This window comes from Etheostoma cragini, chromosome 24 (genome assembly GCF_013103735.1).
Source record: "Etheostoma cragini isolate CJK2018 chromosome 24, CSU_Ecrag_1.0, whole genome shotgun sequence".
Taxonomy (NCBI): Eukaryota; Metazoa; Chordata; class Actinopteri; order Perciformes; family Percidae; genus Etheostoma; species Etheostoma cragini.
In genome coordinates this window covers 3,823,038-3,834,379 of record NC_048430.1, presented here as the reverse complement: position 1 = coordinate 3,834,379, position 11,342 = coordinate 3,823,038, and the positions used below count along the sequence as shown (strand labels likewise).

General features: G+C 40.3%; 1 protein-coding gene across 1 annotated transcript in view; it reads left to right on the top strand.

Annotated features, from left to right (window-relative positions):
• The first annotated feature begins 4,223 nt into the window (after nt 1-4,223).
• The window catches only part of LOC117939416 (L-threonine 3-dehydrogenase, mitochondrial-like), a 22,050-nt gene continuing 14,931 nt past the window's right edge, over nt 4,224-11,342 (top strand). Inside the window, exons 1-2 of the mRNA XM_034864752.1 lie at nt 4,224-4,234; nt 8,979-8,982. The gene's annotated coding sequence lies outside the window, so the exon portion shown is untranslated. The remainder of the gene's footprint in view (nt 4,235-8,978; nt 8,983-11,342) is intronic.

The following is an 11,342-nucleotide window of genomic DNA, read 5'->3' as shown; positions in this document are numbered from 1 at the left end:
ACACATGGTAGGTTCAGTGAAACCCCTTTCAATTTGTGTGTGTGTGTTTGTGTGTGTGTGTGTGTGTGCGTGTGTGTGTGTGTGTGTGTGTGTGCGTGCATGTGCGTGTGTGTGTGTGTGTGTGTGTGTGTATAAGGGTGAAATTGGTTTTCCTCAGGATTAAAGGATTAAAAAGGCTGTTAGTTCCTCAAAGTACTCCAAATGCCCCCCTCAGTATTCATTACAGCAGATACAAAAGGCAGAGAGGAGCTCATAATGGCCCCGGCCTTCTAATCATTTCAAGCAGGGAAGCTGCTGATCTCGCACAACACAACCACACACACACACATCCACTCTCTTCTGTTATCATTATCCACACTATTAGCATGAGATAAGAACTGTCTGGAAATCCCAGCAAGGAGAATTTTTATGTATTATTGAGGAAACTGTGACAGAAAATGTTTTCAATAATTAAACGAATACCATCCCGCTTGCTGCTTTGTGAGTCAACTACTAGTCTTTTATGAATGATTCTCTGATGCCAACAGGTCTGGTGTGAGCCGGAAATATATTGTAGATGAGGATAATGATCAATATCTGTGCCATCACACCCAGAGTGCCCATTCACACACACCCCATGGAAACATAAACTGCCCCTTCAAGCCAGGAGGAGGGGGGATTAATTGAAAGTGATTGAGAGCATTTCTCCGGTGCCCTTTTTTTCACCCAGCAGGTGGCCACTTGTTCGCTGACAGCAATAGAGGGATTGGTTTACAATTGTCTGCCTTTAGCCGACCACTTTGTATATGTGTGTGTGCACATACAAGCGTGGAGGCCTAACAAGGCTGAAATTGATGCCGTCTTGGGGAGGGGTAAGGAGTCATGTTTGATGGTTGCTGACATTCAGCAGCAGAAGTGTTTGCATTGGATGTGGAAAAGGCCAAAGCCAAGGACAAGCGATTGGGAGAAAAAGAACAAAAGACAAAAGAAGAGGCGCGAAGACGAGAGCAACGAAAAGAAAAAAGGATTTTGAAAGGAAAATGAGCAAGCACATGGGAGGTTGAGAATCAAAGTTTTTGCTGTCCCATTTTGTGGAGTAAAAAGCACAATATTTGGAGTGGAGGTACAGTATGGAAGCATAACATAGAAATACTTTAATAAAAGTAATTCAAAAGGTTCACGAGTGAACATGATAACGTTACAGCAGTGTTTCCCCCCCACATGTCTACAACATTACGCATGCTCTCTTGCTTTTAGATATCTGAAGAACTTACAGTTGTGCTCTAGTCAGCTTCTGCTTTAATTTGTGATAACAAATTAAAAGGAGGTAAGGAAATAACCCTTTAATAGAGCTGGGCAATATGTAGAAAACCAAATTCATAATATTTTTGACCAAATAGCTCAATTTAAATGCCAAAATATTTACACAATGAGATTTTAGGATGTATAATCATCAGTAATGTGGATATAATGACTAAGTGGGTAAAGGCAAATAATAGAACAGTCAGGGAACTTTAATGTAATGAAGCCTTTAAAACCAGGAAAAGACAACACTTATATTACAATATCCAAAATCTAAGAGGTTATCTATGTCATGTCCCAATCTTGATATAATATGGACGTATTACCCAGCTCATTAGCATGTTATCGGGTTGTACTGCATTCCACAACTCAAGGGTTTTCCTGTCCAGTGGATAAAAACACTCCAGACTTTAGTTTGTGTTTTCAGAGGCACTTCTCACACATGAAACACCCCATCAGCTACTGCAGGAGACAGGAAACTATTACATACACATCGTTTTTCTTCACTGTTGGCACAGCCCCCCCCCCCCCCCCCCCCCCCCCCCCCCCCCCCCCCCCCCCCCCCCCCCCCCCCCCCCCCCCCCCCCCCCCCATCACATCTGCGTCCTCCTGTATCGTTTTCGTCCTGTACCAGCAAGGAGGGAAAAACTCCCGACACAATAAATGCCGCGACCACAGCTCCTCAGCTCGTGTTTCTTTACCCAGGTCTTCTCTTTTTCCCATCATCTTTTCAAGGGGAGACAAATGTTTGTCACAGCCACTGTCTGGGTGCACAACAGCTACTTGGGATTTCAGTTATCTCAGATTTTTTTTTCTTTTCTACTGTTGCGCTTATTTTGCATTGCTCTGGATAAGAGTGTCAGCCAAACGCATACACTGCATTTGGAGGTGTCAGCATTTCCCTAAGTCAGATGCCCAGGCTTGTATCGATGCTTTTCTTTGTGCCGATGGGAGTTTTACTTCTATAAACTCTGCTAGGGAGAAAACTGCTTTATAGACTGAAATCAAGAAAGAAAAAAGTTCTACCACCAGAGATTTTATGTAAAGAACCACCCCTTTTTGAGTAAAAGGTTGCTTTTTTTTCTCCTTGCTCTCAGTTACTTAAAAGGACACTAAACCAATTTTACACATGAAGTTGAGTTTACACCTCGAAGAGTACTACTTAGCCTGTAAAAACAGTTGTCATGTCTTCTGTCTCTCTCTCGGGATCTTTCTTAAGTCTGAGGAAATGACCCTGAGGATGTCTTCTGACGCACGTTATTGATAGGCATGTTCATTCATTTCTGAATATAAAAAAACAATCACAAAAAATAAAAAATAAAGGCACATTTACAGAACCATTTAACCGTATAACATTTTTTGCATGGTAAAAGAAAAATTGGTTACATAATCTATTTCACAACGGCTAGGTAACTTGCTCCTTCTAACTTAGCACTTGCAAGTTGCGTTTTAAGCCGCTTTTTTATCTGCTTAGTTCCTGGCTCTCTGCTTGAATCAGCCGTCCTACACACACACAGCGGGCAAATCCGCAGGTGGAAGTGGTGCAGACGGGCTCGGACATATTCTCTGGACAGCTGCGTACACATACTGGGTAATGATCGGTTAATGAGGGCCGGGTATTCAGGGGAAAAAAAACTCCCCAGTTAAGGAGTTACATTATGGGAAATGTAGAAACCAGTGTTTTTGGAGCTTGTTCTCATACTAGCGACGCCTAATGGTTTGAAGAAGATCTCAAGGACGTAGGTAAAAGGTATTTGCCTGTGCAGAAATAACACATTGGTAACTGCCTGTTGGCAATCTGGCTCCACAGTCTGGTGTGGCCGACATCTTGTTTCCTTCTACAAGTTTAACAACTTTAAACATAGGGAAGGCCGAGCTACCCAACTTAAAAACAGACTTTCAAGGAATAGCAGTGGGGCGTTGAAAAATAAGTTTATGTGTAAAATGTTTGACATCACACTGAAATAAAAAGTTTCTAGTTGCTTTAAAATATTATGCATGTGGTCGTTTTTTTTTTCCCCAGCAGTTTCAGCATCAATTTCCACACCACCGATCTGCCATCCATCCATTTTTTCACATATTTCTTCATCACCTTTCCACGTCTCCTTTCCTTTATACCTGAACCCATCTCTACTTCTCACTCCTTTTCTCCCGATTTTGCCAAGCTTGGCTTCATTTAAACTCTAATGACTCCCATTATCGGAGCCTCAGATCGATGTGGTTGGCGTTCACTTGAGCCTCTGCTAATAAGGTGTGATTAGTGTTGGTTTAATTCACTGAACCTCTGTGTATGTTTGTATGTGTGTGTCATGCCATTACTCTGATCTTTTATTGATTTTCTGTTTGGCCAGCAGATGCCCAGACGGACTCCCTCCGAGGATTTCCTCTCAAATAGACTAATTCAGAATCACAGGCAGCCTCAGCAGCAGCTATACAAACTGTAATTTCATTAAAAGTGTACCAGCGACAGGATTTCGTTCAAAAACTATATCTTCGTTATCTATGTTAGATCTATGTTAAAGTACTTAATTTATGTTGTTTTTCCATTATAGCCGACTGTCAATAAAATAAAGTTATTTGGCGTTCAACAACAAATCACACATTACATATCACATCACATCTACACAGGGATAGTAGCATACAGTTATTAAAACATAACCAGATATATGACACACTGGTATCTGATCAGTACTCGGTATCGGCCGATCCGCAAGTTCAGGTATCTGAATCGATTTCGGGAAGCAAAAAATGGTATTGGACCATCTCTACCCAGTCATCTCCATTTCTCTCTCTGTTTTTGTCTGTCTCTCTATATTCCGGTCCGTGGCTATGTTTTGCATTATCCCCACCAGTCCGCCTGTGGTTTTTGAAGTGTCCGGGAAGGCATGGTAGCCTGGACCTCCATGGCTGAAGCATCCCAGAGGTTATGAGGATGTCGACACAGCAAATCGCAGTTTGATGGTAATCCCACATGCTACCAGCTGACCGGGACAGTCCGCTCAGAGTATAGAGAATAGAGAACTCTATGCACTTTACTATTTCAACATGATCTAACATGACTAACATGATCATGCTGCATTCTGTGTTTTATGTCTTTTTAAGCACTGCTATAAAGGAAAGGCACTTTAATGAATGCACTACTGGTTGGATGTAAAAACTGCATTTCGTTGTACTGGTGTTCCTACTTGTGCAATGACAATAAAGTTGAATCTGATCTATTCTAATCTACATTCCTAATAATTCTTTTGGTTTTAACCTTGTCAAAGACGGCCCAGATAGTTCCATGTTGTATCTAAAAAGGTTCGCTGTCAGGGTGTGTTCAACTCCACTGGAAACATGCACTATATAAAAAGTGTTTTGTTCCAGTTTCCAATTTTCATCAATTTTCTATCATTTGACATTTGAAAATGCTACCGTAAACTTGTCAAAACTACAGCACATTAGATGCCTTTTCACAGTTTGTAGTTGTTTGTCCAATGATATTTGCAGATGTTTGAAAGTAGGGCTGGGCAATATGACAATACCTATCGTCGAAATGGGATACAAATGGCTATCGTATGTATTTTTCTGTATCGTTTTCTATCATGATGTGAATAAAACAAGTGGCCAAACTGCGTTACGGTAATATTGAGTTTATTTGGACAAAGCTTTACGATCTTTTGATCCTCACACGGCACACAGAGGTATCTAATTCACACAGGAGTATGCGACAATAGGTTTTACCATGTGGTTATTTCGTATGGACTTTTTATTTATTAAATAAACAGAAAACATGTTATATTGTGATGCATATATCTTTATTGAGATATGAAAGGACCCATATTGGGATCAGACTTCGGCCATATCGCCCAGCCCATTGCTTAGCTTATTTGAAAATGCAACCATAAAAATCTTCACATTCTATTTTTCTCTTTCTGTGTGATTTACACTGTTATTTTAAGGTTGTACTTAAAAGTCTGATTTAACTTCTGTAATTCTACTGGAACATACTGACAAATCACAGTCAATTCAGGGCAAAGTTAGTGTAATAGTAGTTCAACTTATAGACAGTAATTCAATGTAAATGTACAGTCCAGTATTTCACTATGTTGTGATTTATCAAATATCAATGTGTAAACTCTAACATTTATGTAGTTGGAAAGTACATAATCCACTTTTAAAGGGGAGTTTATTCTTGATTTAAAATGTGTATATTAGAAAATAAGATGCCATCAAAATGATGTGTGGAGTTACTAGTCTTCGAGCAGAAGTACCTGCTTCCTCTGTGTGATGTTATCTGTGCGTGTCTCACAGACGGGCCTCCGAGGATTCCCCTCTGAGGCCGCGGATGATATTGTTCTCTGCGGTTTGCATCTGCTGGTTTGATAATCCAGTGATTTCGCTGTCAGAGGGGGATTCCGGGAGCGCAAACACGCAACAACACACAAACTCCTGGACTGTGACGGCAGCCATTGTTCCTCCCAAACAATGTCTTCACTTTGATGTCTGTGATGCTTGGCTGGCCGAGGGGAGTTTCTTCAATCTGCTTTAGCACCCAGTTCCCTCTTATTCGCGCCTGTCTGCCCCCTCTTTCAGCCTGCACTGCTGAGGAAGCCACAAACTAAAAGAAAATGGTGTAAACTACTTTCGTACTTCATGTACAGTGTATTATTCTTTCATTTTCATATCTAAAAGTATTTATTATTATGAATAAATTGCATAGACACATGCAGCGCCAAGTTCTCATTTGGATGGTTAATGGGAAAGGTTTGAAGGGGAAACGACTGCATCTGTTTTAATTTATATAAAAAACGGACATAGACTGCAAGAAGTCTGGCAAGCCGATTTTTTTTGGTGCTACATTTGTATCGATAAACCCAATTTAAAAATTTTAAATCTATTTATTTTTTCAAAATATTTAAAAAAACTCCAGGATTATTAAAGTAAATATTATCTTGAATATTAAAAGACTTTTTGAAGGAAAAAGCTACATTTTTAAACAATACAACAGGCAGTAAAAGGCTGCAAAAAAAAAAGGATCATCTAATAAGTCACACTTCTACTGTATGTATGTATGTGTATACGTGTATTCTAATAAATAAATATAATAGCCATTGATCCGATCTGTATAATGTGGCATAATGTGTGTTGTTTCTCACACACACTGTTTTTTGTGTTACTAAAATGCCATCAAAAGCCCCTTCAAAGGGTTTAGCCTAAAAAAGGGGGGTTGTCATTGTCTTGCTGGGGGGCAACATGCTGGTTTGAGTCTTGATTGGCAGGTTCAATCCTCCAATGTGCTTTGGCACAAAAGGTGACAAGCAGAAAGGAAATTGGCTTTTGTCCCTGCCTCTCAGCTACTTAACCTGTGGCCCATTTCTGGTTTAATAAAACTTAAACTGTCCTGAAACTGACACAAACAAGCGTATGCAAAATAAATACTGGCGAGATGGTTCATTGTCTTGGTTGTGTCTTAAAGTTGTCAGCAAAGTTGTTTTTATTGCCATTGTTGTGTGGTTTTAGAGTCACTTTTTAAGTAGATTAGAATTCTTCCATTTGCTCCATTCATTGTAAGGTTTCCCTCCAAGTGAAATACAACTGCAGTACTTTTTTACTCCGTCTCAGTACTCATGGAAGTTTAATATTGTTGCAAACACTACCTTAGCATGTTACTTTTTAATCATCTTTTATCATATTCATTTTCTGCTATGAATTGCCCTCAGTTTTTTTAAAGTGTGTTGCCTTATTTTCACTGTCTGAATTTGTGTTCAGTTAACTTTTAACTCTTTCATTTGACTCTTTAGATCCTTTTTATATTGTCTTTTACATTGCTTCTAATGTAATTTACGTCTTCTGAAAATCACAAGAATTCCCGTGCTGTTGAAAAGTCCCGTACAAATACTCGGGCCTTGACTTGCCTGTTATTTCCTGCCCTTAGTTTTATTTCATAGCAACATCTGTGCACCCAGCAACCACAACAAAAATACAGAAAATGTAGGAGATATTTTTTTAGATGCCCTTATAAAAAAGACAATAAGAGATATAAAAATAAAAAACTCCACACATATAAAAATGTTAGACAGTAAACCTTCCAGCCAGAGGTGGGTGCCCTGCGTTCCTCTGTGCTGGGCCCGGGCTGACTCTAAGCCGGTGGTTTTGTGCCCCCTTCTGGCAACTGTGGCAAAAACTGATCAGCTGATACAGTTGTGATAGACAGAAGTAAGTGCTCGTAATATACGGGTGATGTCTTTTGTCCAGCCACACAAGGCCAACAACCACCAACGCACACAGATTATTAGATTTCCACAAGGGCATAAAGATTCATAAGCGCTTTAATAACACAACGGATAAGACCTTGTTTAAAAAAAAGACAGAATTTCACTCAACAACCCTAGAAATACATCCTAATATGAACAACATGAACAATAAAACCCCATATTCCTTCTTATTTGTCATACTCAACTGTGCAATATTTCATTTCTATTCATCCGCACCTTACTCTAAATATCTCTCTTTATATACTGTCTGTTTATATACAGGGTGTAAATATGTTTGTATTATTACTATTATTAGTATAACTAATTATATTTTTTCTATTTCTTATACATGTGTATATTTTTCTCCTATGTCTACTTGTGTATTTGTGTTATTCTGATGTGTGTGTACATTATTTTTGTGTGGGATTATTCCAGACTATCTTACCTTATGTTATCTTATATCATACCATTCTGCCAGGCTCAACATGATTAACTACTTAACCCTTTCCTAACTTACTGACCCAATATTAACACTTACCAGTACAAGGATGAAGACACACACACACACACACACACACACACACACACACACACACACACAGCAAGGACTGTTTAGCCAAAGAACCAAATCAGCCATTCCCCCCCGTCTGTCACCTCTGTTACTCTGGGAACCAACAAGGCAGTAGACTCTCCAACTACACCTCCCTCTCTCTGAGTCACTCCCTCCCTCTCTCCCGTCTCCACTCCAGAACTTGTCCCATTCCCCATTCATTTCCATGACAGATGCTGACTCTGCCCCTCTGCCTCATCTCTCTCATATTTCTCCCATTTATCTCTTCCATTTTTGTGTCTTTTCTTTCACCTGCTTCCTAACTTCTCTTTTTATCTCTCTCTCTCTCTCTGCCCATTTCCCGTCCTCCTTCTCTACTTTTATTCTTTTGTCATTCCTTTCATTACCTTTGCCTGTGTTGACCCCGTATCTCTTCACACTCCCCATTAATTTCCATAAAAGAGATGCTGACTTTGCACTCATTCAGTGTTGGGTGCGTGTTGGGTGAGTGTGTGTGTGTGTGTGTGTGTGTGAATTGTGAATTGTGAATGATGGCTTCCTATTAAAGGGAGACTGTTATCACGACAGAAAGAGACAAACAGAGAGAGGTTGGGAGAAAAAGTAAGAGGTAATGAAGGTCATAAGAGAGAGAGAGAGAGAGAGAGAGAGGGGGGGAATAAAAAGAAAGGCCAGAGAAAGGTGAAGAACGGAGAAAAAAAGAAAGAAAGAAGATAATAAAAGAGACGAAGAAAAGAAATACAAGGGCTGGGAATGGAGAGCAGATAAAAAGAGAGAAAAAGAAGGAGGAAAGAGAGGGGCAGGTGGAGAGCAACGACAAAAAGAGGAGAGAAATGTGATGGACAAATGGATGACAAAGGGAGAATAAGCGAGAAAAAAGGAGAGAACATGAGCTAGGTTGTTGTTGTCCTTGTCAGGGTCCAAATAGAAACAGATGAAGAAGAAACGAGATAGAAAGGCCACTGAGTTGAAACACACAACAGATTGTATCTGAACCTCGGCTGATCCAAAAACATGTGGAGAGAAGTAGCGGAGAGGAGGAGCTCTTTTGTTGCTATAGTAAGACTTATTCCTCAAGCCTGGAGACAACTACAGCTACAAAGACTACAAAGAAGAAGAACTGTCATTTTTACAGGAAAAGATCCTTTTGATCTGCCTTTAGGGGTTTCTGTATCTTGGGGGATACCGTCATTTGACAGGCTGTGAGGGGAGGAGCTATGGGGGGAGGGGCATTATGTGGTTGTAGTTGATGAGAAACACTGATGGGGTGATGGGTCATGTAATCAGGTCATGTGACTTTATGCCGACATTCCAAACATTTGGATCAAAATCCAAAATGACAGCATATGTGGACAAAGACACTGGCCATAAGGTAAGTGTTGTTATATTTTGAATGATTATGATATTTTAGAGTGATTTTGTTTCAGAAAATAGTTTTTAAAGATAGTTTTACATGTTTTAAAATGATCTTCTCACGATTTTTACCATTAGGCATTGAATGCCTGTACCCTGGGGAATACATTGCCCATATAAGGATATAAACAGGGCTGATCATTCACACGTGTACTTATGTTTTGAGGTCTGTTCTCTACTAGATATTGAATAGGATACATGTGTGCAACATTGATCACCTTTTATATTACTCTCAAATATGTATTATGGATGAATTCACCAGTGTACACATGTTTTCAGGGAATTTCTGATAAATTCATAAAATGATAAGAGGTATGACAGGATTGTCCATGTTCCTATCCTGCCAGTGAATGGCCCATGCAGGATGTGCCGGGATGGGCCAACATCCGTCATGTGTCAGAGGTGCAAAGTGAGGCTTTGCCTGGTCTGTTTCCCCCGCTTCCACTGCCCATAGAATATACTGTATATCTGGAATATCTGGAATATCTTCCACAGGGAAGATGGTGGAATAAAAAAAGAAAAGGAAAAAGGTGTTATAAAAATCATCACATGAACTGTTTGAAAAGTTATGAAATCTTACATTTATATCCTACATGGGCAATTCATCTTGGGAGATAAAATTAGGTTTTCTCTAAATGGTTCTAATGTTGTATGGATAACATGAAAAATGTAGCTAATTCCTTGTTTTGACACATGAACTAAATTAAAAAGAATGCAATGCAAAATGTTTTGATACAGAGTGTAAAAAAAAACATGAACTTTTGTCATTTAAGTCTAGATAAATTACAAAATAGCAAAGAATATTTTTTGCATCAAATTTATTTATGCTTGCCCCTTTAAGGGTTAATGCATGGATTCAACTTTTACTGACGCCACCATGCAGTACTGCTACACACAGTGTGTGTAGTGGGGGGTGATATAACCGTGGTACACCCCCCCTCAATATCTCTGGGCACTCCTGTAAATCAATGAGCAGGACTAATGGCAATAAATGAAATTCGATAGGATTTTTGCATCAATGTGATGAAATACTTTAATTTGCCATTTCATTTTCTGCATTAGCCACAAACAAAACAATGTGTGGCAGCTTCGAGTCCCTGTGGAGACTCAACTGGAGGGTGCTGGTCTGAAGGAGACACCTTCAGGCCTTGGACTTCCCCTCTACATGCAAGCTGCCACCTAGATCACTACAGGGATGCAACTCACGATTATTTTCATGCCGGATTAATCGTTTGGTTTATAAAATGTCAGAAAACAGAGAGAGCTGGACACCTCCAAGGCGATGCCTTACATTGCCTGTGACTTGACGTAAGCCCCCAAACTGTTTTACATTTGCTGTCCAATAAGAAAATGAAAAGCAGCACATTCCAAAGGCTGGAACCACTGAATTTTAGGCGAAAACAAAATAGTTTGTGTTGTTTCCAATTTTCATCCGTTTACAAGTCAGGTTCAACCTTTGTGCATTTGTGCGAGATGTGGCTGGGTTGAGTGGGCGCGCTTCCCTCCCGGCCGGGCGGGGGCCCAGCGACGGACGGGTCATACTGTTTTTGTTGTCGCTGCGTGCAAGCAGAAGGGTAAACAAATCCAGTTTTAATAAGGGCTTGTAGCTCATAATCCTCAGCCACCAGCAGGTGAGGGCCAACATGTGGGGCGAGACCACGATGAACGGACAGCACAAACACACACACACATCCATACACACACGCACACACACACACACAGCAGCTGTCACTTGTTTTCCAAGGCAAGACCGATCCAACAAGAACACCGTGGGTCTCGGGGAGCTTCGCCAAGAGAGGAAGGAAGAGGAAGGGGAAAGGGGAAGATTTGGTGGGGGGGGGGGG